This window comes from Phascolarctos cinereus, unplaced genomic scaffold (genome assembly GCF_003287225.1).
Source record: "Phascolarctos cinereus isolate Bilbo 61053 unplaced genomic scaffold, phaCin_HiC Scaffold_4;HRSCAF=312, whole genome shotgun sequence".
Taxonomy (NCBI): Eukaryota; Metazoa; Chordata; class Mammalia; order Diprotodontia; family Phascolarctidae; genus Phascolarctos; species Phascolarctos cinereus.
In genome coordinates this window covers 471,496,211-471,504,081 of record NW_027555847.1, presented here as the reverse complement: position 1 = coordinate 471,504,081, position 7,871 = coordinate 471,496,211, and positions in this window count along the sequence as shown.

Below are 7,871 nucleotides of genomic sequence, written 5' to 3'. Positions count from 1 at the left end.
CAATGTGTTTACCTGTAAGTGTCAGCCAGAGGGCACATAGAAAAGGCATTTCATGAAATGGCATAATAAGAAAAGTAGCAACAAAACATTTCCCTCCTACATCTGAAGTTCACTCTCCCCTATGTACAACATTAGAAGAAAGAGTGGATACATGTAGGAAACACATGTGGAAAGGCTTCTGCACTGGGAACACACATAGCCAGGGTTCATACATGTCGGAGTATACATAGAGCTATGTTGGGAAATATTTAATAATCAGCTTTCCAGAAAACAAAGATGTATGCATGTCACACTTTTAGGTTTAATTTGCATCATTAAATTTTCCCCATCTTTTTTTTTTTAAAGTCTAGGCAATCAACAACAGAATAATCAAGGCTTGATTTGCAGCATTTGCCAATTTCCGAGGTGTAAGTGCTCACACTAACAATTTAACAATTGGGTCTTGGGAGCCAAGCTGACTCTAGCATACCCCTGAAGAGGAAGCAGATGTGGAGGAGCAACTCACACCTCCAATATTTTGTGGCTGCTAATGTCTTCCAGAGATTTTAACCAACTGATGCCCAGACCTATCTCATAGCCTCAACTTCACGCTGTTCAGACAAACCCATGGCCCAGCCTGCTGGATACCGTTCTCCTGGACTCTATTCCACCAGATGTTGTACCACTAGACTCATGATCTCTACCATCTCCTGCTTCTGATCCAGCTGAAATCCTTGGCTCTCTCTGCTGAAGGGGTAACAGACACTTTATGTCAGAGACCTCACCCTACTTTATTCCATTAAAAATTTTCATCTCTGAAGGCTAACCTATGAGCCAGGTAATAGTTATCAGCTCAGAAAATATCAAACAGTTCTGGGTTCCCCTTTTTTTAAACCCTAAGATTTTTTTTCCTCCCATAGTGATTAATAGGTTGAAAGAAAAAAAAAAAGCACTTGACAAGCTAAACTCAAGGGGTAAGCCCATTGTCTCTTCTATTGAAACTGTTCACTCCAAAGTCACCACTGACCTCTTACTTGTCAAATCCAATGACCTCTTCTCATTCCTCATCTTTTTTGACACTGCTTGTCACTCTCTTCTTGAAACTCTCTTCCATCTAGGTTTTTATGATGCTGTGCTCTCCTGGTTGTCCTTCTACCTTTCTGACCACACCTTTGTACTATCCTTTGCTAGATCTTTATCCAGATCAAGCTAGTTATCCATGGGTGTCCCCCAAGGCTATGTCGTAAGGCCTCTTCTCTTCATTTTCTGTATAATTTCAATTGGTGATCTCACCAGTTCTCATGGTTTCAATGACCATTTTTATGCTTATGGTTCTTAGATCTATTAATCCAGCCCAAACCCTTCTCCCAACCTTCTCCAACTGTCTATTGGGCATCTCAAACTATCTTTGGGGCATGTCCCATAGATAGCTTACTCTCAACATGTCCAAAACTGAATTATCTTTCACTCACAAACTCTCCCTTCTTCCTTCTGTGAGGAAGTGAAGAATAGGCTTCCTTCTCTCTGCTGACCCCACCACCACCCTGGCACATCATCTCGTACTTGGAATATTTTAATAGCTTTCTGGTTGGTTTTTAGTCTCTAGTTTCTACCACTCTGGTACATCTTTCACTCAGCTATCAAAGTGATATTCCTAAAGTGCAGATCTGGTCATGTCCCCTCCCTATTCAATAAATTCCAGAGGTTCTTTATTAACTCCAGGATCAAATACAAAATCCTCTTTTTGGACCTTAAAAGCCTTTTGTATCTAGCCCCTTCCTACCTTTCCAGTATTCTCACACCTTCTCACACTCAATGGACTCTATCATCTAATGATACTGGTCTCCTTGAAGTTCTTCACACAAGACAGTCCATCTCCCAAATCCAGATTTTTGCTCATTGTCCCCCATGCCTGGAATTCTCTCCTTCCCCATCTCTACTTCCCAGCCCCGTGGCTTCCTTCAAGTCTCAACTAAAAATTCTGTCTCTGTAATAAGCTTTCCTGGTCTCCATTAATGCTAATGCTTTCCTTCTGAGGTAACCCCCAAGTTATCCTGTACACAAAGGATTGTGAAAGATTGTACATAGCAGGGGCAGCTAGGTGGCACAATGAATAGAGTACTGGCTCTGGAGTCTGGAGGACCTGAGTTCAAGTCTGGGCTCAGACCAGACACTTGACAGTTACTAGCTGTGTGACCCTGGGCAAGTCACTTAACCCCAATTGCCTTTCAAAGAAAAAGAAAAGATTGTACATAGTTGTTTGCATGTTGTTTATCCTACTCGACTGTGAGCTCCTAAAGGTCAGGGACTGTTTTCACCTTCTATCATGACTTCAGCAACTTAGCATAGTGCTTGACAAATAGTAGGAGCTTAATAAGTACTTGTTGACATGACTTACATTCTACATATATAACTATATTTCTGGCCTTTACCTATGCAGAGATAACCAGTCCCCCCAAACCTCAGAGGAGCTCTGAAATGCGCATACTCTCTCTCACATAGTAGGTGCTTTATAGGTATTTATTTCATTGAGTTCGTAGAGCATTGCTGGAATTCATCTAAAGAGATCATTTAGTTCAGAGGTTCCCAAACATATTTGGCCTACTGCCCCCTTTAAAAAAATTACTCAGTGCCCCCATGGAAATCTACTTTCTTTAACTCTTTAATAGTTTTTTTTAAAATTTGCATCATTACAAATTTTTTTTAATGACTCACCTTAAATTTAGTGATTTATTGTAAATTTGTGGGGATTTTTCCTGCATTGAAATTTTGATGATGCAGTATTGTGTCATGTAACCATTTAGTATCATATTGTAAACAAGTCATTACATGCATGTATTCCTGCCAATGAATGTTAGACTTCCAGACAATGGGCAACATGTTTGCCTGCCAACACTTGCTTGTTAAGACTTGTTGGCAGACTTGATCGCTGATTGGTTATAACTTGCATTTTGTGTGTTTATTTGGAAAATGATGCAATCACTGTGACTTTAACTCTATTATACAACAGATGAACCATGTATGAATGGTTTTTCAAAATTTTCTTATCTTCTTTTCTTTCCTTATGCTCCCACTGCCCTCTTATTTTTATTCAATGCCTCCCAATTGCACCCAAGTCTACTGCTGCCCCCCTGGATCGGTGCAGTGGCCCCTCTAGGGGGGTGGTACCATCCATTTTGGGAACCTATTATTTAGTTCAACTTTCATTTTACAAAGGAGAAAACTGAGAGGTGAAGATGCCTGACCAAAGTCACTTAGCTAATCAGTGACAAACTTGAACGTGGTGATTCAGGGTCTTCTGATTTTAAAGTGGCTCATAGGAAATATAGGTAGGCTGCCTTGGGCTGAACTTCTTCAAGAGAAGTGAGCCAGGGAAAGATGGAAAATACTCAAGAAAGAAATTCTAAATATGAAAAGGTAAACAATTCCAATGGGGGGGAGTGGAGTTATCTGGAGAGACTAATGTGGATGATCAGGGGCTCACTAAAGAATTTGGATTTTAAAAAGAAGTATGTTGTTCAGTTGTGTCCAACTCTTCATGACCCCACTTGGGGTTTCCTTGGCAAAGATACTGGCATGGTTTGGCATTTCCTTCTCCAGATCATTTTACATATGAGGAAACTTAGGCAAACAGGATTACGTGACTTGTCCAGGGTCATACAGGTAGTACGTATCTGAGGCCACATTTGAACTCGGGTCTTCCTGATTCACTGCACCATCAAGCTGCCAAAAAAACTAAAAGTACCTAGTAGAGGAAAACATGGGTGATTAACATAGGATGAATATAAGAGCATGACTTGGTCCTATAAAAACAGTTTTAGTAGTGCTAGAACTTTAAATATACTGAGACTAGTAAGGGAAGTTAAGGACAACAATTAGTTTGTAGTTGTTATTTTCCAAAGTATAATGGGAGAAAAAGGAAGATCAAAGAAAGGTTAAGCCTGTTGTTTGGGGTGGAAGGGACAATGACAAATGACAGAATAAAGAAGGAATTGTTTTCCTCTCCTGTTTTCTCTGCCAAGAATGATTTTTGTATTGGAAATGACAGAACAAAAATATCTGAGAGAGTTGATATCCTAGTAACAGAGTACCTAGTTGCCCTGGATGAATTGAAGTCACCTGGCTTGGATGAACTACATTTTTGGCTGTTGAAAAAACTAGCAGATGTGACTTCTGAGTCAGTAATATTTGAAAGTTCATGAAAAATGAGAGCTATACAACAAGAGTGAAGAAGGGCAAAAGTTGACCTGATTTTCAAAAAGATGACAGTCTGTAAATGATATGCCAATTTCTATTCTTGAAAAGAATTCTAAAATAGACCATTAAAGAGATGGTTGATGGGGCAGCTGGGTGGTGTAGTGGATAGAGCACTGGCCCTGGATTCAGGAGGACCTGAGTTCAAATCCGGCCTCAGACACACAACACTTACTAGCTGTGTGACCCTGGGTAAGTCACTTAACACCATTGCCTAGCAAAAAAAAAAAAAGAGGTGGTTGACGAACATCTAGAAAGGGAAACAGTGATTACTAGATGCTGTTACGGCTTCCTTAATAATTATGTTGAGTCATTTTGAATCATGTCTGATTCTTTGTGATCCCCTTTGGAGTTTTCTTGGCAAAGATACTTGGAGTGGTTTGCCATTTCCTCCTGCAGCTCACTTTGCAATATAAAGAAGTAGAGACAAACAGGGCTAAATGTTTTGCCCAGGGTCACACATTTAATAAGTGCCTGAGGCTGGATTTGAACTCAGGTCTTCCTGACTTCAGGCCCAGCCCTCTATGTGCTGAGCCACTTAGCTTATTCCTTAAGAATACATTATGCCTAGCTGTGTGACTCTAGGCAAGTCACTTAACCCTGATTGCCTCACCAGGAAAAAAAAAAGGAAAAGAATACATCATGCCATGATTGTACATGTATTACCTATATGGGATTCCTTAGCATCTCGGAAAGGAAGGGGGGAGAAGGGGGAGCATAGAATTAGGAACTGAAAACTTAACAAAGGCCAATGAATATTAAAAATTATTTTTACATGTAATTGGGGGGAGAATAATTTTTTAAAAAAAGAATATACCAGGCCACACTAACCTCACCTTTTTTTTTTGAGAATTATTAAACTTGTAGATAAGGAATACTGAAGATCCAAGTTATATAGATTTTAGGAAAGCTTTTGATAAAATATCTCATACTATTCATGTGAAGATGATGCAGAGATATGGACCAGACACTAATATACTTAGAAAGCTTTGGAACTGATTTAATGGCTGGATTCCAAGAATACTTGTTAATAGTTCAACGTCAGCATGGTGGCCTGAGATCTGCAATGCCACAAGGTTACGTGCTTAGTTGGCTTTGTGCTGTTTAACATTTTTAACCCGTGGTTTGAATAAAGGTATAGATGACAAGCTTCATAAAGTTGCAGATGATACAAAGCTAGGAGGGTTAGCTAACACATTGGATGACAGAGTCAGAATCCAGAAAAGATTTTAGCAGGCCTAGAGCATTGAATTAAATCAAATAAGATGGAATTTCCATTCCATCTTATAATAGGGATAAATGTAAATATACGGATAAATGCAAATAGGGATAAATGTAAAGTCTCACACTTAGGTTCAAAAAATTCAAATTCATTATTAAAGAATAGGGGATTCATGGTTCAACAGCAATTCATTTAAAAAAAAGGATCTGGGGGTTTTAGCAGACTTCTAGCTCATTATGAATCAGCAGTGTAATGTGACAGTCAAAAGAGCTAGTGAAATCTTGAGTTGCATTAAGAGAGACAGAACTTTTAGGAATAAGGAGGTGATAATCTCTGTCTATTCTACACTGGTTAGGCCACGTTTGGAGTATTTTGTTCAATTCTAGGTGTAATATTTTAATTAAGAAGTTGGAGAACATTAAAAAAAAAAGAGAGGTGACCAAGATAGCCAAGGACCCTGAGTCCTTGTAATGTGAAGCAATTGGGACTGGCTAGCCTGAAAAAGACTCCAAGATAACATGAGAGTTATTTTCAAGCATGTGAAGGACCACCGATTGTGTGAAAGAGGGCTTAGGCTTGTTTAGCCTCAGACAGCAGGACCAGGAGCAAGGGGTACCAGTCTCAGAGAAGTCAATTTAGACTTGGTAATAGGAAAAACTTCCTGTTTAATGGTTGGAATTGCTACCAAATACAATGTGCTGGCTCAGGGTGGGGGAGGGGTTCTTTCACATTAGAGGTCTTCTAGCAGAGACTGGATGACCACTTGTCATTTATGTGATATTTGGGATTCCTTTTGAGTATGGGTTAGGCTAGGTGGCTACTGAGAGCCCTTCCAAACAGAGCTGTCCTGGAGACAGTGCTTAGAAGCTGGCAAGAGCCTAGTGTTAAATTTTTCAGTCTGAGCATTTATATTATATCAGGGAAAACTAAAAACAGATTGAACTTAAAACTATGTTCTGTGCACAGTTAAATATTTGCCAGCATACCCTTGTTTCCAACTCTCACATTCTGTTATCTTGTTACTACATCACAGCTTCTTCTTAGTTATACCAGGTATGGCAATTGGCTTTAGTGGATGCTTGGGGCCTGAGCAAGTCCTTCTTCCTGTTTTCTCTTGGAGCTCCTTAGATTGAGAACTCTAGAAAGAAAAAGGACACTTGTTTTTAAATGCATAAATTTTATATATATATATATATATATATATATATATATATATATATATAGAGAGAGAGAGAGAGAGAGAGAGAGAGAGAGAGAGAGAGAGAGAGTGACAAAGGAAATCAATTATATTAAAATAGCTATACATCTTTCTATCTATGCACCTCTCATCTATATGTCTGTCTATCTATGTCATACTGAACAAAATGTTGGGGTGATAGTAATCTCAGAATTGCTTCTCTTCTTAGAAGACCCCAAGAAATAGAATGGTGCTATGAGTCTTGGAGGCTGTACATACAGTGCCCTGCTGGACTGTATCCATTGTTTATGGCTATTGTGATCCTTTTAAGCCTTTGACTCATGAGCCTTTCTGTGTTTCTGTGGGATGAAATACTTTTTACCCTGACCTTTTGGTTGGTCTCCCTGCCTCACTCTCTCACTGCTCCAATCTATCCTCCAGTCAGCTATGAAAGTGAGCTTCTAAAGTCACTTCTTTAAGTAGAGGTGTCATTTTCCTATTCAATAAATTCCACTAGCTCCCTATTAACTCCAGGATTAGACATGAAATCCTCTGTTTGGCTTTCCCAAGCCCTTCATTACCTGAACCCTTTCTCTACTTTTTCATTCTTCTTATACCTCACTTCTCTCCACATATCCTGTGAGCCAGTAACACTGGCCTCCTTGTTGATCCTTTAACAAGACTCTCCATCTCTCAGATCCTTGAATTTTCACTGGCTTTTTCTCTTGCATAGAATGCTTTCCTTCAAGTCTCAGCTAAAATCCAACCTTTTCCAAGAAGCCTTTCTCAATCTCCTTTAATGCTGGATTATCTCCAAGTTATCCTGTATATACCTTTTTGTAAGTTATTTGCATGTTGTCTCCCTCATTAGACTGTGAGCTCCTTAGACAGCAGGGACTATCTTTGACTTTCTTTGTATCCCTAGCATTCAGTACTTTGCCCAACACATAGTAGGTGCTTAATAAATTTTTGTTTACTTGACAGTCCTATAACTGGTATGCATTGTTACCTTGAGTGCTTTTGCAGATTCTGAGAATCCTTTTACTTATATCTGGGAATCTGTTTACATCTATCTTTAGATTTCAGCTATAGTCATAGATTTCCTAGAGGTAATACAGGGTACAACTGGAAATATATGATATTTTGTGGGCCCTCTCAAGATTGAATTTGTTCTACTAAGCCCAAAGCATGATGAGCTTAACCATTGTTTACTTATGAGTTAATCACTAGGTCAGTCAA